This window comes from Channa argus, chromosome 11 (assembly GCF_033026475.1).
Source record: "Channa argus isolate prfri chromosome 11, Channa argus male v1.0, whole genome shotgun sequence".
Taxonomy (NCBI): Eukaryota; Metazoa; Chordata; class Actinopteri; order Anabantiformes; family Channidae; genus Channa; species Channa argus.
Window position 1 is genome coordinate 11,673,749 of NC_090207.1, and position 25,950 is coordinate 11,699,698.

Consider the following 25,950-nt stretch of genomic DNA (forward strand, 5'->3'; position numbering starts at 1 on the left):
CCTTAAAACTTTCCATCCTTCATTTCCTGCTTCCCCTTGTCCCTCACTCCTTCCTTCAGTGAGAAGAATTACACTTCCAGCAGTGCATGATCGAGGGTCAGACAAGTAGCTAAATGTACCAGTGTTGTGCTTCTGAAAAATGCTCTGACACACTGCAACACTTTGACTCCATCCCTATATATTATCATCCTATACCTTGCCTTCAGTTTAACTAAACACAGTAACAACAGTCATTTATCTTCTCTCTTTCTTTGCCCCCTTGCTCTTTCAACCCCATCTCAACAGTGTGGCCTGCTTTACTGCCTGTCCCACATTCATTATTAAAACCGGGTCTCAATGTCTCTTTTCTACCATGCTCCTCCTCCTTATTATGCAACCTTTTGTTTAATTTTTTAGATGCAAGCTGTGCCCACCATCCTTCCGCAAACAACTGCCAGTATACCCTTGAGCAAAGTTATTTTCTACAAATTGCTCCAATTGAGCTTCTAATGGGTATACTGGGTAGCCTCCAGGTGAGTGCAAGATGTGTGTGCCTGTGCTGGTTCTGCCTTTTGATATCATTACAGAACTTGCCTTTGTTTCATATCACACATTTCCAACTTTAGAATGGTGAACACACATCATTTATATTTTGTTCACTACATGATTTTTGTGTGTTGGATTTGGGAGTTTTTGAAGCTACCTCAATAGATTTTTTTTTGTGCAAATTGAGAAAATCATTGTCACATATTCAGAAATTCACTAAATCAAGAAGAATCAGGTTAAACATACTTCGTGTATTGACCATATAACCCAGATGAGATGAATCCTTAATCTCTAAACCCCCCTCAGGTAAAGTAATTGCAGTCCAGTATGAAAATGACTAATGTCGGTAAAGTAACTGCTATGACAGGACATCTGTAATGTTAATGACCAGTTTTAATGGGATCAGAGTTTCCTGGAATCAGTTTCTCGGTTTACAGAAAGGGAGCATCTGCTGTATTTGTGAGCCATTATGGAACTGCCTTACAATCGTCACACACAACTCAAAGTTAGAAACACTAGAACACTTCTTAATCTTAAATTTCAGATCAACCTAAATACAGAACATTACCTCACCAAGACCAGTAAATCTCACTTCATCCAAAAAGCCATCGCAGTTTTGACAAATGCATTTTAAAAAATCCTGTTGCTAGGTAGGAGACATAAAATCTAAACGCTAAATAATTAACTCCAGCTCCTGCAGTGAGGCAGTGCTCTTTGTTAAAAAGAGCAAAAATATAGGCCTTCAGGGCATAGAAAAGTGCATTTAGGAATTAAGACAACAAGGCAAAAGAGGCAACGAGACAAAGCGTGTCTTTAGTAATTTAGTGAAGTGAATGTGCAGCTGTGTGTGTTTTATGTGCAGATATGTAGAAAGTTTGCATGCCAGCTTCTCTGAACTGTGTACAGAGATTTTTAAGTGAGTGCCCCTGAACAAGGAGAAAATCATAGCATACAGTAGTTTATATTTCACTTTGAGCCACACAACTAAACCAGTGTTATTTTAATGAGTACGTGTCCACATGTGTATGACATATAGTAAGCATGCCGCCATGTCCTAGCATTAAAGTCAGTCACTGTTACAAGATTAATGGCTGGCTGAAGCAGAAGTCAATTTTCTTTTTGAAAAACAAGTGAAAGGAAACAAGCTTGATGGCCTGTGCACCATCTCTCTGCCCTCAGCCTTCAGGGATCATCTCTCCCAATCCTTGCTCTCTCTCTGTCTCTCTCTCAAGGGTTCACTCTTACAGATTATTATTGCACCTCCATCTCCTTTTCTCCTTCCCTCTGCTCCACTCAACTAGATGCTCAAACGGAATAAAATCCCTTTTCTACAAGCAGCGACAAGAATAAAATAGTTTAACAAAGCTAATTAAAAACTGAAGATTGATGTACAGTGTAAGTTCATTGACCGAGTGAGGAATCAAGATAGAAAAAGCAGCTGTGATTTGTGGTAAGAGGTTGTCGGAATGATTCAATTCACTTGTAGATATAAAGTGTCATGCAAACACTTGCACACACACACACAAACACACATAAATACTAAATACTGAACTATGTGTTGTACTGTATGCTCACATAGGTTTACAATTACAATTGCAATTGTGAGGGGGGGTAGACATGAGAGAGGCAACAGTGCCATTATCACAACTATGAATGTAATGCATTATGGTTATTTAAAGTCAATTTCATGCTAATGTGACCACTGCTTACCATGCTAGAAAATTATAAACAACCTTCTGCCATAGGAGTGCTGTGAGCAGGAGGGTGCAAAGGAGCTAGTGAAAAGACGTAGACGGTGACAGACAAAAAAGAAAAATGAAAACATTTCAATTTGCCTTCCTCGTGTATGTGTGTGTGTGTGTGTGTGTGTGTGTGCTTGTGTTTGCGCAGTTTGGCAGCTGAACAATGATGTTTGCTGTGGAAAGTAATAGATGAGATATTTGCTTCCCCAAACAGTATCTTCCTAACCGTGTTGCTTTTGATATTTAATTTGCTCTCTAAATTTGTTTTTTATTGTAGATATATAAGTTACAGACAACCGGTAGCAGAGCGCACACTACACTGCACACACCAGTGATCAATTATGTTCTCTTCCCCACAATACCTCCATACTGTCTCGTCTCCTTCACTTTCTAAATTGTTAACCTTCTTCTGTCATTCTCTCTCCCGCGTTCTCTCACCTAAAAAAAACTACCAAAACAATTCCCTGATCCTACAGGTAAAGTTGTGAAAGACTAGACACACAAATCCACTCTGCTTGAGCTTTCCTTTATCATAGCAGAAAAACAACAGGAGGGTTCTTCAAAGTACTAAGGAAGAAAAATTCAGCCATTGAATCAAAGAAGTATGTGTGTGACTGTGGTGAGAGGGGGGGGTATGGAGCCATAATATGAAACAGTCGAGTTTTCCTCAAATCATTACTCAGAAAGCCATGGACATTTTATGAAAGCAGAGAGCTGGAAGAGAAGATGGAAACAAAGGATGAAGTGAGAGAAAGAGGGCTGAACCGAGAGAGGCGTGAGATTGTTATTTCCAAATACAGTTACGCAGATATAAGATGCGAAACAATCAGGGATCTTTCTCTTCTGGACTGAATATTAGCAAGACAAATCATCTATAATATGCCTATCAAATCCCATTTGCTGATATTGTACTATGCGGCACGGCTCTGTGGGAAGAATACCATACGGATTACATGAGTTCTCCTTGTTCTTCCTCTTATTTCGCTCTCTACCTCTCCAGCTTTCACTCTCTGTCAGTCCTCTGGAGCCCTAACATTATACAGCATAATGGAATATCGACATAGTCACTCCATTTTGCTTTATATACACACGATTCAGCCAACAGATGAACCTGTTTTCTATTCTAAAATGGGAGCCAATGTGCCTATAATGCAAAGGGATATAAAGAGTATGGCATGAAGTGTATGTGATCGAATATTGCAATCTAAACCTTATTGTTTGAGGCACAAGGTTGAATCCTTGATGAGAGCCATGCACTGACTAAACACTCATCTGCTCTTGTGGTCTTAATCAGTCTCTGTCCATCACTATCTCAAAGCACACTCCCCTCACAGTTTCTTTTTTTCTATACCACCTTTTAGCCTATTTCAATCTGTCAGGCTGTTTCTCTCTATATACATATCTTATTTTGTCACTCCTTCCTCTTTCTGCAGATTGCCATGGTAACACATGATAGAGGCTGAAGTTGAGACTAAAGGCCATCTGCCGCAAAGTGTGTTCTTTTAATTGGTCGCTTAGTCCAGATTTAGGGAATCTGGTGGCATTACACTTAACTTTCACTGACCATGAAAAAAAAAATAATTATCATACTGTTTTTAATTTCCCTTATAGAGTATTTCATTAATCAGTCAAATGACCAATCGTCATGTGAGTAATTTTCGTTAACATAGTAAAAATAAAACAAAGTTAATGCTCCAAATGTATACAATTAATTAACTACACAAGTATATACGTAAATACACAAATATACAAACTTATTAACTGGAAGAATGTTGTGGTTGGAAGTTTACGTACACCCATTACTGCAATATCGAGCTTTAAATATTCAAAACAAGATTATTTTAGAGGCATGATCCGAAGCTTAAGGCTTCTACGGAAGGTGACCCTTGCTAAAAGATACTCAACCAAATACGAAATCAACCTGTGTTGATGTCAGTAAACCCAAAATGAGCTGGAACTAAGTTAATAAAATTCTTGCAGTGAGAGGCAGACAGGAAATATGAGGAGATGGTGAGAGAGAGTTGAGACAAGTCACTGTTTTTGCACATCAGGGAGTTAAAACACCTATGTTCAGTTATTAATTTTTTTTTTATAAGCCCAATATTGCCATGGTATTCATCTCCATGATGGGTGTATATTCTGCTGTATATATAAACAACTGCATGTCAGGTTAGCGTGATATGACCCTTTACAAAAAGAATCATTCATCCATTGCATCTCTTAACTCAGACACAGTGTGGTGGACAAGTATAAGGAAGCAAGGAAGAAGTCAGTTTATAAAACTGTGCAAGCTAAGTAAAGAAAGGCTAATGATGATTGGGTCAAATGGAGCAGAATGGAAGGAAGAGTGTTTTTGTACACTGAAAGAAGATAAAAGCTGTGGGTCAGTCACTCCGTAACAGCATCAAAGAGAAGAAACAGATGAAGAGCAGAAAAGATGAAGGGAAATCTGAATGGAAATTTTTGAAAAAAAGAAAACACACATTGTATTTATCAAAATTCTATATACACATTTATATATTGTGATGTTGCGGAAAATCTTAGTTTACTTCTGGAATCTATATGATCAAGCTGTGCATCCATTAAATATCTCACACCAGTCTTCCTTCCTCCATTAGTCCCTCAGCCATCCCTCAAACAAGTTTTTCCCTTTTTCTGTGAAGGTATGTGCAGCTGTAATGACTTGTGAATCCTAAATATCCAAACCATCCATCCATTTATCTCTTCACTTATCTATTCATCTACCCATCCGCCTATGTATCCACCCTTTTACACATTAATCTCTCTATTCATCCATCTCTTTGCCACATTTTCATTTACTTCGCTACCTCAATGAGCTGAAGGGTGAACTGTAAGACTGAAGGATTAATAGTCCCCCACATTTATGATTTCCCTTTAATGTCACTGCCCCACCCATCTCTCCATCTGTCTGCTCCCTGCTCTCCGTCATGTTGCTGCAACCTCTTCAATCTTTCATATTCATCAGTTTGTGCATGGAAGTGTGCTTGTGTGTAAGGAAACAAATACAGAGAGGACACTGTTGTCATAAGGATGAAACGAGGCACAGGAGGATGATCTGATGTAAAGATGAGAAGAAAGAAGGTGTTAAGCTACAGTGTGAGCAGAAGAAGGTGGTTTCAGGTGAATAAAGAAGAGGATAACAGGTTTTGTATTGAATATGTATTTATCAGATTTACTGTCTCAAAAGAGTCATGTACATGGAATGTGACAAAGGATGAAAGAACAAAGGCTAAAGCAGGATGGAAAAGTCTGAAAAGTGAAATAAGCTGTATTTATGTTACCGATTGCAGTTGTGTGTTAGGGGGCCAGGTGGTTCAGTGGCAGAGCAGTGGGTTGGGATGCAGAAGGCTGTGTATTCAAATCCACAAAAAGGACCACCTTTGTGCCCGCAGGAAGGGCATCCGGTGTAAAAACTCATGCCAAATCAACGTGCGGAACACATTCCGCTGTGGCGACCCCTGAAGGGACAGGCCAAAGCCTTAATTTATTACAGTAGTATGTTACTGTAAGAGTGCTTGCTCCTGTGACCAATAAAGCAATGAGACTATCCTCCTGTAAAATAAGAGAAAGTATTTAGTTTGTACCATCCACGAAAAAGCATGAAGTAATAATAAGTCTTACTGCTTGGCAACATCTAGCAGCAGTAGTCAGCAAGACACTGGGAAGAAATCCGCTAGTTTGTAGTTTGATGCCGGCAGCATTTCAACAAATGGTTCACTGATTCGTAAGAAAGTCGGTACGAACGTGGGCAATAAAGCTGGAGGTTTCTTTAAACCAATGCTTGAAGCTGTCTTTGTCTTTATGATGTATTTTGACATTCCCTTACATTAAAATGCTCCAAATAAATACAATTGCTATTATATCTGCTTCATGTTTGGTTTGTTGAATACACCTTCAAAACATATATAATAGGAACATGGCATATAAGTCTACAGTCATGCTTGTGTGTAACTGTAACTACAGTGTATCTTCTGTATAGAAGACATGGTGTTAGACTGGCAACATGTCCAGGGTGCACTCTGCATCACGCCCAATGACAGCCGAGATAGACCCCGAACAGGATAAGCAGTTACAGATAATGGATGGACTTATGTCAGCCAAGCTAGTTTTATAGAGTGTCCACTTTGGAAGATGAGGAATACTGTAAAAATGCGCATCATCTCTCATCTAATTTGTAATGTGCTACTGAATTTGATGAAGAAGATGAGAGAAACAGCCTGTATGTGGAAAGGCCCCCAGCCAGTCCACTTGCAGATGTTAAAAAATTGGGAAATCAGGTCTGTGGCATTAGAACATAGATAGTCACAAAGTGTAAAATGCCAAGAGCAGCAAAGTGTGAGAGGTGCTATATTTTTATTTATTTCATTGGCAGCATTTGGACATTGTAACAGCATTCAAGGGCAGCATCCTTTGTCATTAGGCCACTCGTTTAAGTATGAGTCAGCTAAGCTCCAGCTCCTGACATCCCCATGGCACCATGCCAGAGTAGAGCCATGTCTACATCACAGCATCAGCATGGTGGCAGTTTTGAACTTTACGACACTCTCTCACTTTCTTATAAACAAAAATACAGTTCCTCTTCCTTAAATTATATCTGTGACAGTCACAAAGCAGCGAGATGGATGTGTGTCTCCAAAATATGTGGGAGAGGGACAGTGCACAATTGCACACTTGGCACAGAAGCCTCAACATCTTAATAAATCTATGGTGGATTTATTAACTTAAACACTTTTCTGCACTGCGAATAGGTAATCTGCAATACAATATTGGCTACATAATATTGTCCGTGTGGGGGAGCATTGAAGGGGTCAACACAAAAACTGGGCCTGACAAGGGTCAAGATCGGCCCTGGAGAAAATGGAACATGGCTGTACACACGATATGAATGTAACCAGGCCCTACACAGCATGCTATTACTCAGATGCAAGTCTTGTTTTGAATTTTTCATTCCAGTTCTATTCAGAGAAAAATACTGGACTGTTCTAATCTAAAAGGGAGAGTGGTGGAGAGAGATGGATGATTAGGATACGTGGGCTTCTTCTCTGTGCTGGGTTGATCACATCAAAAGCTACCAGGTAGACACAATGTGATTGTGTGAAATGCAGCAAATATATTTTCAACACACCTAATTATGCCCTCATTTTCACTATGTCTTGAATGAAATAGTTTTCAACAAATAAATAGATTTTCTCACAACAAAAAAAAATTACATTTTTATTGATACAGAACATTTGACCTAGCAAAGATAATATAAAATATTACTCACACATGTATACATATGTATAAATAGCTTGCTATTGAGATTTAGCTTACATCTGTTCAGTGTTAAGTCTCAGTGTTGCAGGTCAGTTAGACCAATGAACAGTGGAAATACAACCAAAATATGAAAATAAAAGAAGGATAAACTCTTCATAAAATATTGGATTGTAACCACATTCCAAGAGTAAGTTTTAAAAGCAAACAAGAATTTATTTGTAGTTCTGGTGGTGGATTTGTGTATATAACTTTCAGTGCACTCACTTATATTAGTTTCAATTTTAAATGTTTCGTTGCTTTCTAAGGTGTCTTCTCAATGCCCTTCTCTCTAACACGCTATTAATTTCAATATAAATAACTTACTCAGCATGTAAAGTTGACAGTATTACTCATTCTATGGTTATATAATGATTTCTATGATTGATTGTTGATTAGTTAACTTTACTTCAGGTAGGATTATCTTTCTGTTTGAAGTTATCTTGAATTATACCCATGACAAATAAATGCAGTGTATGAATTATGAATTGAAATAACCCCATCTCTCACTGTGGCTTCCAGAGATAACTCTTCCGCAAAAATTCAATAATTTGTGATTTACTTTTTTTTTAATCTAATTATTCATAAATTGCATTCTCATAACACAATTTTGCCCCAGATACTGCTGTGCCTGCCAAGTTTTCCTTCTCTGCAGCTTCTCTGCTTGCATAGACTTTGAGATCTAGTAACTGACATGGCAAAGAGTCCCACATAATCCCATTCTAGCCTAATGCTGATGCAAGCCTACCCAATCGAATCATAGTACACATTACAAGACAAAATTACTTAGACTGCTCACACCAAGAACTTCCTGACACTAACTTGTGGTTGTTATGGCACCAGCCTATCAGAGAGCCTCAGGCTAAACCACAGAGTTGTATATAATCTTTCCGATGATCCCCGACCGTTTCTCTGGGCAACCTGCCTCCTGAGATTTATGTATCTGTCTCTGCTGGAGAATTCTGCTGGAGGTTGTGAATGGCAGAGTGAAGAAGATTGAGAAAAGAAATGAAGTTTAATCACAACTGTGTTTTTTCTTTTCCACTTTCCTAAATTTTAATCTTCCTATGGAGGAGAAGAGCAAAGGGTGACTCCTCAAAGTATGTTTCCTTCTCTGTTATATCTCTGTTAAACAACCTAGTGGCAAATACCAGACCAGGTCTGTACATAAAATAATGTATATGCAACAAATTTAGCTGCTATTATCACTTAAACACATTTTGACAGTTGGCTTAATGTACTTGATTCGTCAGTATTGCTTTCTAAGTTGTGCTATCCTTTATACCCTCTAGTGTAGCTCAGTCCTTGTGATGAGACACCTGTCACTTTTCATTGTTCATGATGAACTACGGGAGTGTTGTATTGTTTGAGGCCTGTGAATTGTGTCCAGTATTTTTGTCTAAAAACTAAAAAGACAATAAACAAGAACTAACTATAAAGAGTTCTGTTCTAAATTGCTCACAAAGCTGCATAACTATTTATCTGATCACTTCAAGGACGACTCCCATACACCCACATTGTCCTGCACAAGGACAGCATCCAAATCCCTTTGTGTTCTGCTTCTTAGTAACTTTTCTATCCCTTGCACAGGGATTCTAAATCGGGTCTAATACTGTTATGTTTGCTCCCAAAGGACACTGATGTACTATTTAAGTATCTAAAGCACCGTGCCCGGTGCTACAGTACTTTATACCTAAGCTTATGAAGAACAGTGGGGAAAGCCTAGTGATAAACAATATGACCTAACCCCATCTTTCATGGGCTTCTTGTGGCTCAGTTGCTGAAAATAGCTGTTGATACACTACTGAGACACATCATATCCATAGAACCACACAAACCTCTTAACTCTGAAGCACAGGAGGAGCTATTACTACACTTTTAAGCTCAGCAAATTCATTGAAGGTGATACACATATCGTTTTTCTCTATTGCAATTTGGAAGGACTCAGGCGACTGTGGAGTTTACTGACAGGGTTGCAGGAGGTGTATGATTATATATAAAGAGAGATCCTGTGGAAACAGAAGCACAAAGGAAAAGGGAAAGCAAGGGCAAAACCCACGAGCAACAAGTGCAACATCCTGCACACGAATCTCATTTACCTAATATTTACACTCTGCTCAACATGATGCACAATATACTGTAGCCATTTGTATCTTGCCAGCATACAGACTAATTACAATAACTTAATATTTTAATATTTACTCCCAACTCATCTTCCTCTTGATTATTTCTCTTCTTTTCGCCATATGAATATCTAACTGATGCATTGTCTGAATAAAACACTGCATTAAAAAAGAAAATCTGCTTTAATCTGCTTGGCAGCTTGAAAAGATGGCTGCCAGGTGTTTGGATTAGAAGTTTTACTTTACTTTACTTGTAGACTGCATACATCTATATACTTACATATATTGTTATACAAGTAAACAGTCTTTCGCTATATATAAAATAAGTCAATTTCTTACTTTGTCAGATATAACGGGGAATCAAACACTTAAATAGAACAGGCCCATTGTGGTATTGGTAAAACATAATTTTAGACAAAAAATAAATACATTTGATTCATTTTTTCCCCCGGAATGCTGAATTATGAGGCCTATTTCCAAAAATCAAGGATTTTTGTATTTCTGTTGGGGTAAAAGGGAAACTAATAATTAGCAGAACAATATGTAAGGAAGGCACAAAAAAGTAGCTCCTCATTTCCAGCTGGGGAAATGAATGATTCATAAGTAAACATGTATGCATCCTCTCACTCAAAGTTGTATAGGGAAATCAGGTTGTCCTAGTTCTTTTGAATGGCGCTTTTCACTTTGACAAGGATCAACACCTAACGACCAAATTACAATGTTCAAATCCCAAGCAAAAAGCTTATATGAGATGGATTAAAAGACATAATTTGTACCAATTATATGCAGCAGAAAGAACACTACATCTCAGGCACCAATCTAATGGCAATTACTTTCTAAATGCACTAAAACTGTGTATGATTGAATGGATGTGTATGAATATGAAAGGCTGTATAATATGTAATCAAATTAAATGAGCCCTTATGCAATAAGATGAGTAAACACGCACAACAGCTTGTATTTGATGTTTTTGTTTTGCTTCACAACACCACATTAAGATGTCAAAGGAAATCATAGTCACAGAAACAAGATCTCCATTTCTTCTGAGTTTCCCCACTGCTGTCAATTAAAAGAATGTGCGCGCACACATATCTGTATAAGCACCCATATGTGTAGTTGTGGGGGCCTTGTAAATGTTGCTGCGCTTGCATGGATGTGCAGTGTCTACACACAAAATGCTTAACTAAAAACTTTAATGAAACTGCCATGAAAAAATGGTACATATTAAATACACTCAGTTCTGGTCTTACATGTGTCTTTGGGCTTGACTAACTGTTAGTTTGGTTTGGTTGGTTTAGTCTTTGAATCACACAGTTGAAACAGATATCTAAGAGATACCCAAGTCACGTTTATTCTAGGCAGCAAAGAAGACAAAAATACAGTCCCGGCAAACAGGCAGGAGCCCTTTGTCAGCCATATGGCAAATAATTAAGACATATTGTGCCGTTGAGAACACGTCCCTATACAGTTCTTAGCATATTAGCAACACAAATGATGTATTCAAGTTTCCATTAACATAATCTTCCCATATTTCTTTTGACTGAGTGCCTGTCGTTAATCCATGTTAAAATATCTCAGTAACAGTATAACATGATCCTATGCATCCATTCTTCCATAGAAGATTCCAATTCCATGCCAGACCAATTATGTTGTGAAGGATAAAAAAAAAATTTGATTTCTCAAATCTTTCATATTTATGGTGCAAACACCATGAAGCACGGCAGTGCTGTTTCATGGAGTGTTGATTGAACGGTTTTGGCAAGTGGAGCAAACAAGGTAGACGGAGGTGGATGCTTTTCTGCCAAGACACTTCACCTACAAATTGGCTAATGTATCTTCACTATATGACAACAGTAGTTAACATAATATCCTTCACAAGTATAAATTGATGTCTGAAGCCTGTGAATTAAAACCTGACTAAACAGAGAATCACAGCAGTAACTAGAATGCATGTAAATAATGTAAATAGCTTCAGGTACATTTTAATTAATCAGTTACACACTTGGGATCATACAAAATATGTTTAGAAATAGGATACCTCTGTATTGGATGAAAATACTACCCAATTATAGTTAAAAGTATTTGTCCCAGCTGCATAACTGGATTTAGGCTCTTGAGGAACAGTGAGCCATGACAGCAGCACACTAGTAAAACGCAGTGAGTTTATGAGGGTATTCAAGGTTCATCCCAGTTGACAATAAATCTCAATAACTCAAGTTTTAAAAGAAGCCTGTTCAAAAGTGTATTTTTTTTTTTCTCTCCCCGAAGCCTTTGGCAACATGCAACCACCCCCTTTAAAAAGCAGAAACCTGCTGAGAGTGTAGGCGAGCAGATTCACAGACAGGAAAGTAAAGTAGAAGATACTTACTATACATAATAAAACTTAGTACTAAAATCACAGTCTACAAAGATAATACTGCATTTGAAAAACAAATAAACACGTAGAGCTCAAAACTCTTTAGAAAACAAGGATTTAAATGGGAGGACACACTTTCAAGATTTAAACCTATCCTTCATGTGACTATAGTATCCTTTAAATCCTTCAAGTTGCAAAGTAGGGCCTCCATCTGTGTGTGTGAGATCTCACATGAATGCCAGGACCCAAAGTTTCCTAGCAGAGCATTGCTCAGAGTCACACTGCTGCCGCCATCTTGCCTTTTTTCCACACTGCTGTTTGATGCCATGTCTCTCCTAGATAACAACAGACACAGACCTGGGCCCCATTCTTTGTATGGGGCTTAAGAGATCGGAGATCAAATAAGTAATACTAGATGTTTAATCCTGAACCAGGTTATGTGATTACGTTCTTCAAACCCATTTGAAAATTGGATTAAAAAGGCTTGATTTTATCATCCGAAATAACTGCACGCTCTCGTGGTTGTTGACTAGACCACATATAGTATTTGACACTAACACACTAAGTGTCTGTGAGGGAGAGAAAGAGGGCGAGAGCATTTTTGTAGCAGCTATTAAGAAATGCAGAAAGATGGAGGCAAAAGTGTCAAGCTTATGTATGAAGGATGTGCCTGTGGCAGTTAACATAATATAAAAGAAAACATGATTCACCAGAGCATCTGGTTCCATTGCTCTGTGGTCCAGGACCGACTCCCACTACTCCCACATGTGTGTACTTTTGGGAGTGAACATGGGCATTCTGATCAGTCTGTGGCTGTGCAGCGCTATACAGAGCAAGCAGAAATGCACTGTGTGGTCTGAAGTGTGTCAATCCTAGCCTGCATTAAAGGTTTGAACAATTTGTGACTGCAGCAGAAAGGCTAAACTTTGCTCTCCACACACATCAGTCAACCTTGGACATCCATGACCCTGATGCTGGTTGAACAGTCCTCTGTGTAAGTCCTTACCACGTCATACCTGCAGCAACAGACCGGTAGTATAAAGTCAAGCTGTAATCTGTAATGTCTAATCTTCTGATAATATATAATGTGTCTGGAAGTTTATGTGTTCTACTTAGAGAACTGCAGACATGAGGCTAAATGAAAGTAGCAGGCACAGAACAGCTTACAATGCTATATTTAGAAGCAGAACCGGAACCCTTTTTAAAGCAAAGGCAGGTTGACTCATCCTACTACCAGATCATGTGAAAGCACGGTTCAAAACCTGTATCTCCCCACTGCACTACCTGTCTCCACCAATGTTTCCTGCTTGTTGCTCTCTGCAAGGCATTTTGCACACCGTCAGCCAATGACTCATGGGGTTAAGCACAGCAAGTTTTTACACACACAGTCTAATGCACACACTCGTATATATACACAGAGACCAAGGTGGAAAAAAATGTAAGTGAATATGCCCAGACAGGCACATCCCACTCAAGCAAATGCCCACTAAGACACACACACACACACACACACACACACACACACACACAAGTGGGCACCCCAGAACATAGGCTTGCACAAAAATCCAAACACCTCCTATATCACCTTCACCCAGATTAATTTTATTTGGCTGCACAGCCCAGCCAACCATGCCAGAAAATTCCAGCAACCACCACACAGGTGCATCAGCCTAACACATAATGGGTTTGATTCGCTAAACAAGGCTATTTTAATTACCATTTGACTGTCCTGTCCTGTGCTAATGTGTAAAAAAATAAATAAATAAACAATAAATAAAAAAAAGGTGGAGGTTGTTAAAATCCCAGCGGGTAATTAAAATACGTGCAGTTTTGGAACATTGGCTGCTTGGGACAGGATTAGTCATCAAATGTCATATACAACTCAGTGAAATGAGAGAAATTAAAAGGAAAATAAAGGAAGAGCGATATGAAACATCAATTGATATTTAAGCATGTAAAAGAAATGTTACTTTACCATGTACAAACTACAACATAGACCTGCGTCATCCTAGTTTTTTTTTTCCAGGCAAATCCATCCTTTCAGCTTTCTAAATGCTGATCATGTAACTGCTGTAAGTACCTGCTGCTGAGAGTGTGAATACAGAGAAGAAAAAAAAACATCATTATCGTAAATGCAACCTTGGGCTCAGGTGCAGTTAAATATTATATCTTCTAATAATGAACTAGCAGCTATTAAGGCTAAAATTCTTCATGTCCATTCAATTCCTTTTCTGTTTTAAATTTGATGCAACTTGCAAACGTGCGCTAATGGTGCATAGTGTTTAATTGAGAAAAATGTTCCATTATTACCTTTTGTTTTCCTAACTCAAGTACAGTCATTAATCTAGTAGTATATCCTCATACCAATATACTCCACTGCCTGAATGACTGATCAGGTTGATGGTAAGTTACCCAACTCTACTACCGATCTTCGTCTACATGGACAAGCTAACCAGGATGTGGAATGTATGACATTTTAAGGTAAATATCTTCATTATTTATGACTCATTCAAATGACCTACTGTATCACATGTGCAAGGTACCGTCTCACATTAGTTTGTGATGCACAAAGTATGACTTCCGCTGATTGGATGACGGGGTAAGCCCCACTCAAAAACCTTTAGATAAACTTATCTCCAGCGTGCATCCACATAGGATAAGTTACGGAGTGTGTTTCTACTGAAAGAAATAGTAATTTAAAGAAAGTCTAGTTTAAAATTGTAAATAAAGTAGATACACAAATTCTGTAGAACAAGGTTTCTCACTCTACAGCCTGTTGAGTTATAGGTTACACTGTGTTAAATATTGTACCTAGGGCTTTGGATGAGCTTACAATGCTTTTAACCCTTAGATGCATAAGTGGGTCAAAAATGACCCGGTGAGGTCGACACTTACATTTTTTACCATTTATACATTTTACAAAATTGTATTTTTTGTATTACTACTCCAAGGGTCCATACGTGGGTCAAAGATGACCCGCATTCATTTTCTATGAAATTTCATGGGAACCTCCGATTGTTATGAAATCTGTGTATAGACTATATAGACTATAACACATACTCTTTTCACACAGTAGTCATGTAGGACAAGCAAGAACATTTCTGAGGTAAAAAAATGAAGCTAGCATTAATGTATGCACTGTATGTGTGTGTGTGTATGTGCGTGAAAGAGTATGCTTTATATCATCTATCATCACATTTGCCTATTTATTTATTTATAGTTTGCGAAACTAGCTAACATTACTGTTTGTATTGCCTGTGTGAATTTATTTATATAGCTACATATTGATCCATGGTTTGCTTGTCATTCAAAACATTCAAGTGACAAAGATCGAAAAGCAAAAATTCGATGTGAGAGATGGGTCAGTGGTTCAATTCCCAGACACTCCTGACCATGCGTCGAAGTTTCCTTGGGCAAGACACAGAACTCCAAGTTAAGCATCTTGCATGGCAGCCACCACCATCTCTGTGTGGATGGGTGAAAGAGAAGCAACTTTGTAAAACACTATGGACGAAAAAAGGTCTCTCTCTCTCTCTCTCTCTCTCTCTCTCTCTCTCTCTCTCTCTCTACGATGTTGACATTGTTCTATCACTGTTGTGTAAATTTTGTTCCAAAAAATGTTTAAAGAGTGAAAAATAAAAATATTTCAAACATCAAATCCTTCTCGTGTAGATAAAAATATAATGCAGAAGATAATGCAAATGATTATTTTTAACAAAATGATAAAAGCGGCATAAAAAAATTTGATTCTGACACGAGTCATTTTTGACCCACTTATGGAAGAGTGTAGGGTCCACTCACTCGTGCATTTAAGGGTTAAACTAGAGTGAAATAGATGTCAGCTATATTATCAGGCAAAGCTCAGTTTCACAGCATGGTTGAGCAGGTGGGATTTCTTGCAGTGACAAGGGACTCAAAGGTCATAGACTTTCTGAGACCTTGTTTTTGCTACAACTCACCATATTTTCCCTCTGCGTGTTTCCCTCTCCCAGATCCCTCTGCACAGTTGTGGTTTCAAACTGTTGCTGCAACTAACAGAGTACATCTTACCAATATTTATGCCAGAACAGCTGCTGCACAGTAATGATGTGGTCTACTCAACTCTCCCCTGAGAAACACTGACTTTATGCTAAAGAGTTCCACTTGGGCACAGAGAGAAAAAAAACTATTTTCTGTTGAACCCAAGACAGGAAGAAGAGTAGAAGAGAGAGGTGTGAAGGTGATGTAAAGGACAGAACGAAATATTAAGTATTGAATTTATGGGTCGTTTACTGCTCTTATATGAATACTTTGGGCTTAAAGCATATACAAAGCACTCTTATTACGATATCTGCTTCCCAAAACACATTCATAAAAGGAGGGAGGTTTTAATTATTACAATTCAAGGTCAGTCTCTGTCTTACTCAGCATAAAACTATAAATTTGAATCTTCTAATGAGGATACACTGAAGCCTGACTGTTTTGTAAAACAAAACGCTGAGGTACGCTGCAGAGAAAGCTTTAAGTTCCTGATTGTTCATTAATTCTCCTGTTTCCTCTTCCTTGTCTATAAATCATCTGACTGACATAGAACATCATATTTCCTCATATGGATATGCCAATTATTCTCACTAAACAATCATACTGGTTTGTATGTGCAAAGTTGTGTGTGTGTCTTCACTGTATGTCCCTGCAGGGTCGTGTGTTTCTTCTGCCTTCCCATCTATTATTTAAGACATCATACAATATTTATCATAGGTTTGTCTCTTCAGTGCCAACCACAGACTGCCATCGTGTTCCCCTGGTAGTTCTTGACAACTTTGCTAACTCATCATAATCTGCTAACAGGTTTTCCAAGTCCAAGTGGAACTCTTTAACATAAAGCCACACCAGTGCTGGTCAAATGGGGACAACTTTGGTTAACAAGCAGAAGAACACATTTGGTCTGCTAGGGATTTTTTCTTAATTGATGAAATACATCATGATCAACCACTACCTGACATTTATATCATAACATCTATACAATAAGATGAAACTAGTTAAATCTGGATTTTTGCTGGTTCAGGCTTTAGACATTAAAAACAATTTGCTATGTGTGTGCATGAGGACGTATGCACCACATGTATGTATACACAATACACAGTCAATGGGTTCCAGTGAGCCACACTCAGTTGTTGGAAAATATAAAATTTTTTTCATGCGGTTGTCCCTTAAGGGCAATATCTCTCCAATATCTCTCAATCTATTTCTACATTTGCATCTAGTTTTAAGAAACTGTCCACGTTCATATGTGCACTCTTTAAATTTTGCATTTGTATACAGGAAATTGTGTGGCTGAAGAAGGATTTAGGTAACAACTTATTTACCACTCGAGAACGAATGCATGGCTTTCTAAGAAACTGAGAAACAATGATGAGGACACATAAAGTGCCAGGATTCACATTCACAAGTATTCTGACAAATTTAGTCATATGTGTGAATGAACACACGCACACGCACACGCACACACACACACACACACACACACACACACACACACACACACACACACACAAGTAGAGCACAATAAAAGAACAGTTCCCAACAACAACAACAACAGCATTGTTTGAGGTAGTGCCAGCTCACATAATTAACATACCACCTTCAAGCCTAATTGCTCGATTAGATTAACAAGTTGCCTTTATAAAACAGAGAAAAAGACATGAAATCCTTACCATCCATCTTCACAGAATTTGTAATTGTGCACTAATGATTTTCTCTCTTTCCTTTCTGAAAGCTACACAATCTACAAAACTCTCAAATCACAAATTTCACCCGCACACACAAAGAAAAATAGGCTGCTAATTAAAACAAACAATAGTCAATGCAATGTCACATTTCTTACTTCATAGGCATGTTACTATTGATTTATGCACCGTAAAAGCAAAATACAAATATGATAGCATGCTCTCATGAAAACTGGTAGGCACTTCCTATGAGAATGACAGCAAAATCTAAGCTGCGCCACATGATCTTAGAGCTATGAACCAGATTCCATTGCATCTCTCTATAACATTATTCTCACTACTACAAACATGCAGTACATGAAACCCAGTTAAATAAAGAAAAGATGTTATGTTTTTCTTCCTCTGTGGGTGAATGTCCTCCATTCCCTGTTAGAATGTCTTCTGTATTCTGTATTCACAACATTGACATGATCAAATATTAACAATGATCTCCGTGCCCTCGTTGCCATTGTAGATTTACATTTCCATCTATCCATCTTTCAGACCTTCTACTCTGCAACATACCTTCCCTCCATCTTAACTTTACCCCCAGGACTCAAACCAAGGTTTCATCATCCACCTGCAGGCCCTACTCCACCACCAGCAGCATTTAGACTTCAGATGCTGTCCTATTTACTTTTTGCTGTATAAGTGCAGATCATTTACAGTTCAATACATATTTTCATGTACTTCAAATTGATCTCCTCTCGATTGAAAGATGCATTTGTCTCCTTTGTTTCTACTTAGAGATGTACCGTGCATGATGATGAATGAATTAAGATGAATGTTCTAGTAGATAATAGAGAAGTGTGTGAAATTAGGTCACACTACTGCAACAGATACAGTGTACAGTCTAATGGATATTACGCGTATTCCCTGGATATCAGCAACAACAAAGTGAAACAACTTCACAAAGGCAAACTACAGTATATGTAATCATCGGTAATACATCTGTTGTTTGATTGGACAAATTCTGACAAATTGCAAACGCTAGGAATTCCAAATAGAACATGGATAAATGTGTTCAAGCCAATAAATTAAACACAAACTCTTGCAGACCACCCTGAGCACGCTGTAGAGAGATCAAATTATTTCCACACAAAGTTGCTTAGGAGTGATGGAAAGTGCAGCAGTGGTTTTAGCAAGTATACAGTGAATAGTTGTATTTCTACCATGGGTATATCTGTACTCTCTAAAGCGGTGTAATACACAAGAGCCACTTCTGGGAGAGCTAAACAGCTTTTTTATTCTAACACATTCTTTATAGGCTTAGCTCTTCTTTTCAACTTTGTTGTCTTTGAAGTTGAGTGTTTGTACTGTTTTCTTTGTAATGGCTACCATTACACTGCAGAAGCATGTAATCTGGACCTGGGAGATAAATCCCATGCAAAATGAAAGCAGTTTAAATGAAGAAAAGTGAGAGGAATAGCAGACCTACCCTGGTAGCTTGATCGCTATGACAAATGCACACAAAAGTTTAGGCCTGTGCATTCATTTAATCATTGCAATTTATGTTACAATTATCTTCATATTTGAACTGTTTGCACCATTTATGTAATCCCAATCTATATCGATACACAAAATAAAACTGACAGGCTGTATGACTTGAATGACTTCGAGCTCATTTAAACTCCCTTACATATACTTACATATACTACTACTACTACTACTAATAATAATAATAATAATATTAATGGGGTACTTTTTAAAAAGTTTAATTCTGTCTTTAAGTAGAAACCTAAACAGCTTGATGTGAATGTGCTTGTCATCAATCCAACACAGATTATATACAACAAAACACGCATATGTGCACAAAAATATGCATACTCACTCAGTAATTATAGGCAACATCTTTGTCCATTATGACCCATATGTTCTGATGCTGCACGGAATCTGCACACTCATACAAAAACATACTAATTTTTTGGTTCTTCTGACCTGGGTTTAGTTCAGTAATTACCATCCATATGGCCAAACACACACATGCTTGTGCATGCACATGCACACACCAAATAAAAAGGATGGTAACTACTTTATATTCCTCATTATGTAAAATATCTCAGTCATGTAACATCTGGCCCTACACCTAATAACAAGTCTATTGCCAGTGATCAAAGTGTACAAACACAAGTGTGTGTAACATTATTATAATGAGTTAAGGTCCATGAGGAGAACATTCTTTGGATGGAGTGATTAGCTGTCAGAATGCTCAAATCTCTGGAGAGCTTTACAATGACAACTGGTCTCATCTGTATAACTAACTCGTTTGTACATCAAGAATGGTCAATGTATGTCATGAAAAACATTTTAAATGCAAATTAGGCAGCAGGGAGTTATTACAGCTATTTGACTCCTACCTGCTTCAAGTATGTCAAATGGAATTTTCACTAGCTTTTCAACGTCCGTATACCTGCTGAAAAAGTGATAAATGGGCTCCAGGGACGTTTAAACTATAGATCTTGAGTGCCACACTGAGTAAGGCATCTGTCATTTTGGAAAATATGTGAAAAATGTATGACAAAGGTTAACTTCTTTCATTTGCCAATGATGCACTTCATATGAATATACACGAGTGAGGTTCACTATTTATGATTGAGCCTGCATGCCTACGCAAGATGATGTGTGTGTGTGTGCGTGTGTGTTTGTGTGTCCAGATAGTCTTGAAGCAGCAGCCCAATGGCCTCATCCAGACTAATCCTCTCTATTTTTTAAAGCAGACATGCCAACATAAGAGAATAACTGGGAACAGTTTTAATCCTTAAATGAATAATTTTGGCAGATGTGTCACTTAAAAACAAATTCAAGAGTTTCCAGAACATACCATGTCTCATTGTGTCACTGGTTATTTAAAGGAACAAGAAGCGACAGACTATTAAAAAGATAATTTTAGTGAATAAAATGGTTATGTAATTGCAACCAGCAGGTTAGAAAAAGAATTTTAGTCAGTTAGAGAGATGAGCCTTTCAACAGGTCAGGGTTACTTTGAAATGTGCCTTTAAAAATATAATCTGGTGATACAATGTAGCCACAAAACCACAAATGTTACTTGATTATAAGTTACATATTACATTGACAATACCAAAATGTAGTTGGAATGTTACAGCATAAAATGTATATTAGATATCTTAGATAGAATTTCAGTCAAAATGTGAGAGGATCCAGTTTCTTACTCCCTTTCTGCTCTACGGAGCAGAAACATAAGGCCAAGTAATGTGAAAAAATAAAACTAAAATAACGCACATAACCATGGTAACTGTACACAACAAAATGACAAAAGCTGTAGCCCCAAGATGCTTAGAAAATAAACAAAAAAAATTAAAATAAAAACAGGAAAAAAATTACACAAATTCTTTGTCTCTGTTCTTTCCTTTGGACTAAAACAAAACATTAAAGGAAATCGAAAGACAAATAAATATTTTGAGCATTGCTCTAACAGCATTTTCTGTCATCAGTGTCCAATAACGTCACATACTGGAATCACTCTGTCACAACTTTTGCCGGTAGAGTATTGGAGCCAGCCCTAACCCAAACCCATACCACTAACTACTGTGTATGGTGTCTGTGGACAATGTTTAGAAAATGATCACAATTATGCTTTAAAACTAGGCCTGTACAAACATTATGTTATCAAAATATTAGTTTTATTCGTCATGCATCACACATTTGAAGTGAGGGATTATGAAATTAGTAATTTTTCCATCACAGCTCTCTTATTCTCAAGAAGTCGGTCTTCTCTAACACAGCATAGACCGACCAGAACCCACCGCAGCACACACAAGAACAATGGACAGAAAAATAATCAACTATGGCAAGATGTACTTTTTTTTAAAATGTAGAGCACATAAATGATAACAGCTCAAAATATTTAGTGCCAAAGACACAAAAATAAAATAACATTTTAAAACCTTATTTCTGCATTACAGTGTTTGGTAAAATTTGTTTCTGTTTTAGGGAAAAAGTCATCAGGATATCTCTCTTGCTGTGTGACATGTTAGTTAATGTTCTGTTATTGGCTTTAGGGAGTGGTAGATTTTAATACAGGAAAGTTCACAATACCCTAAGAGAAGTACATAGGCAAACTAACACACGGGCTTTGGCAGAAGTCCACACACACACACACACACACACACACACACACACACACACACACACACATACATCCTGGCCTTACGTTCTCTTATAACCTCCTGTGCCCTCTTCACAGTTCTGAAATAGCCTTGCGGTAGCTATTAGATGTCGCTGCACATAAAATGACAGTGATATCTCCAAAGGCAAGAGCAGACTCCTCCATGCTGAGAGAGCTTTTTCAGTCTCAACACACACAACAAAAAACATGGTCCAATTGGATACGTGGGTCATCAATAGAGCATGGGTTCCTCTGAGTGATTACAATAATATACTGTAACTTTTACAAAGCACACAGGGTTACTCCCTCACCCAATAACCAGCCAGATGTTGCTATTAGTGCAGTTCGGAGAACCGTTCCCCTCCTAACGACGTGATGGCAAAGCCATGTCTACACAGAAGGTGTAGAGTGAGAGGTTAGTAAAAAAACACAATTCAATTGGGTTTCTCAGTCTTGCTCAAGGACTCTTCAACACACAATAGGAGGAGCAGGGAATTGAACTGACAACCCTGGCATTGGTAAATGGCTGCTCTACCCTCAGAGCCACAGTTTCCCCACAATTGACTACATGTCAATTGCCTTAAATTAATTTAAAGAGGGGCCAATCTGACTTGTGCTATTGACAGTTTATTATTTTTCATTTTATGGTATTCGATATTAGCATCAGAGTAACATAAAAAGTTATCATAGTAATGCACAATAACCAAAAGCACTGGGTTTACTGTTTGCATCAAAATACAAAATTAAAATGTTTAATACATTTTACATACGTTTTACATTAATATTTGGATTCATATTTTTAAAAGGAATCTTGTAAAATAGTAGTATTCTGGAAATGATGTGGTGTATGTCTTAATATATTAGATAATGTAATATACTTAATACAGTAAATACACAGATCATAACTGAAACCATAGCTAAATTTGGTTAAATTATAAACGCAATAATTGGTACTAAATGAAAATAGCCATTTGGGAGCCAAAAGAGCCGACTCTCATTGCTGAGCTGAGCCAAATGATCTGGCTCACGACAAAGAGCTGGAAGTCCCAGAACTATTCTTTAAGCATAGCATTTTGTGCCCTGCAAGCAATCCTGCTCAAAAGTGTATGTGCGCAAAGTTATTAGTAGCATTGTAGTATTTCCTTATGTTTAACATACTGAAATGTGCATACAGTTATCAACAGCTGGTAAAAGTTAATGGGGGCCAAAATTCAAATTCCTCCTTCTGTACCAACAAATATTAAAAGTTTATCTAAAGACAATCAAAAGATTCAACCAAATTAGTCACATTACACATTGCATAGATATCTTAGTTGAAAACTCTTAGCTCAGAATTCCCTGCAACTCAACAGGGAAACATCGTCGAGGGAAATACAGAGGGAATTTTACACTAAAGAGACTTTAACTTTTGAAGATATCCACTTCATTAAATAAACTCAGACTGCATAAACCTCATTTTACCTTTAGATATACAGTTGAATACCTTTTCACACAGAACAAGGACTGTGGATTTTGCCCCCTATTACTTTTATTGAAAGGGCTTTAAGAAGGCATCTCTTCGTGACCACTATGAGCCGGAGGAATTATTTCAACCTCTTTCAGTTATTTTAAGACACCCTTGAAAATGTTAACTTCTCCTTTGACATAGACTGCATTGTATAGGTAAAGTTTGTACAAGAACTATGAAGAATCCCGAAAGAGCTTAAGAGACACCTGTCATTGAATGACAAACTTTTTTGTTCCACTGCATAATACAGTACTTCCCCCTTAATGTAGCTGGTGTCATAGTGACGCAGCATTAAACTGTTAACATTATTTTTAACAAGACTGTCCTCCTATGAAATACAAGATTTTGTCCTTTGTCCCATCCACATAAAAGGATGAAGACCTATGTCTTGTAACATCACATGACGTGACGTTAAGGAAGTACAGATTTTTAAGGAACCTAACCCTTAACATCTGTATTACAGTGAGTGCCAAACTCTAACTAAACTGCTGTGCTAGCACATTTTAAATCCTGTGTATTTAAGTGTTTAGAGGAAATAACAGGTCTGAATTTGGTGCCATTTTAGCTCCATTGTTAAACAGAAAACCCAGCACATGCCATTTTGATGTCAAAAGGGGTGCAATTTAATCAGACACCTGCCTCCCTTTGTGGCCTCTGTAATTTAACAAATGGGTGACTGATTCACATGAGAAGTTAGGTAAAAAATATCTTTAAATGTTGGAGGACTCGTCTATAACGCGATACACACATGAACAATGGAGGATATCAAAGGGATGCTGTCCTTGATTCTCGTTATGTGGCTGTCCCAGCAGGGAGAAAAATCTTTTAGAAGAGGCTGAAAGCAGCAAGACCGTAGGCTTCTGCAAAAATCAGGAAAGCTTGGAAAAAACTTCAGAGTTTGGATGACAAGATGACTGTGGTTGCTCAAAGATGGAGCTGACGTAGTGACACTTCTTGTATCCACTTTTGCTATCATGTCAGCTTGCTTTAACATTGTTTATTATTGGGGTAAATTTCCTGCTTATTTCTGGATAACTGCTATAAAAGTGCTGAAAAAGATCCAACTATAGAGTTCCTGCTGTTCATCCATCCATCAAACTAAGTGTGGGTGTATATGAGTGTGTGGGGGTGGCATGGAGGACGATATCACCAAAGAGTTCCTGCTGTCCCTTCATCCGTCAAACTAAGCAGCATTAGAGGAAGCTGTGTGTCCCATCAATTATTCCCTTCAGGACATTCATTATTGATGACTGCTACTTAAAATAAGACACTGAAGGACTGACAAGGCAGTGAGCTAATTGAAGGCTCTGTGTTTGAGTGTTGCTAGTGTTTGAGTGGATGTTTACTTTGTAGCTGTGTACATACGTGCATATGTCTGTGGATGTGCATGGACATCCAGTTTATCTCTTGCTTACAGCGTGTGAGTTTCAGACAGCTTAGCAGAGTGTGACGGGGCACCTACAGAAAAGGGAAACAAACTTCCTTATGTGGTCATTTCCTGGCCTTGGAGCTGAAAATGTACAGTAAAAGTGATCTGACGTTCATGGGAGAGTGGTAACTCCCAACTGTGCTAAATCGGCAGCTGTTTTGTTTTAGTGCAGATGAGCTTAACAGCAGCGCAAGTTTCCACAACGAATGTTGTTAAATTAGTTCTAAAGTGGCCGCCTGTGTATCAAGATTATAATGAAATCTGGTGTGAAATACTAACCAACAAATTTGCATGGGTTAATTTCCCACACCGTACTGTAATGCCATACTACCTGACACGCCAGTATCTGCCTTAATTTAAGTATGTACAGCATACATACCACTGTGGACATACATTAGGACTACACAAACATTTTTCCCTTTGCAAAGTCATGAGGTTGTTTTGCAAAGATGATTTAGGATGAAAATTCTAAATCACCATCATCAATTTTGTTTTTCTCCCTCATGTAGACCTCTGAAATTGTTTGTGTTTAATGAAAGGTGGATAACACTTGTACAGTATGTATGATAACTACTTCAAAGCCAGTTCAGTTCAACCAATTATGCTAAACTAATAAAAAAGTATGACATGCCATCAATGTGGTCAAAGTTGTTAGTCTAGATACGGCAAGACATCCTTTGAGCACATTCATTATAGATCTATAATCTAAATGTTGAATAAATGTTCACAAATAACTTTTTAACTTAAACCTTTGCACATGAATGCAAAGCTAAACTGCTGTTTATGGTAAATCCAAATATTCATGAGACCTGGGGATTCCGTCCACTGTTTCAGAACTGTATGTGATGCAAAAAAGGAGGGGAAATGCTCCTCTGTCCACACTCTCCTCTTACGTGTCTCTCTCTCTTCCTCCCTTCCTTTCTGTGTCTGGTCCGGTCTTGTCTCAGAGCATGCCAGTGGCCATGTCTCTCCCCATGTGGCCAGCTGTGTCACAGGTGATCCATCACCACAGGTGGAGGCTTATTATTGGCCGAACCCTGTGGGCCAGCCGATCCTGACAAATCAGCTGTAAATGCCAGCCCTCA

The 25,950-nt window shown here is 38.0% G+C and overlaps 1 protein-coding gene across 4 annotated transcripts in view; it reads right to left on the minus strand.

Moving 5' to 3' along the window:
- grid2 (glutamate receptor, ionotropic, delta 2) overlaps window positions 1–25,950 on the minus strand; it is a 443,522-nt gene that overhangs the window by 230,079 nt on the left and 187,493 nt on the right. Inside the window, exon 1 of one of the 4 annotated variants that reach the window (XM_067521712.1) lies at window positions 14,035–14,055. The exons of the other annotated variants lie outside the window; for them this stretch is intronic. The gene's annotated coding sequence lies outside the window, so the exon portion shown is untranslated. Of the gene's footprint in view, window positions 1–14,034; window positions 14,056–25,950 lie in introns of those variants that run through there. 4 annotated transcript variants of the gene reach the window in all.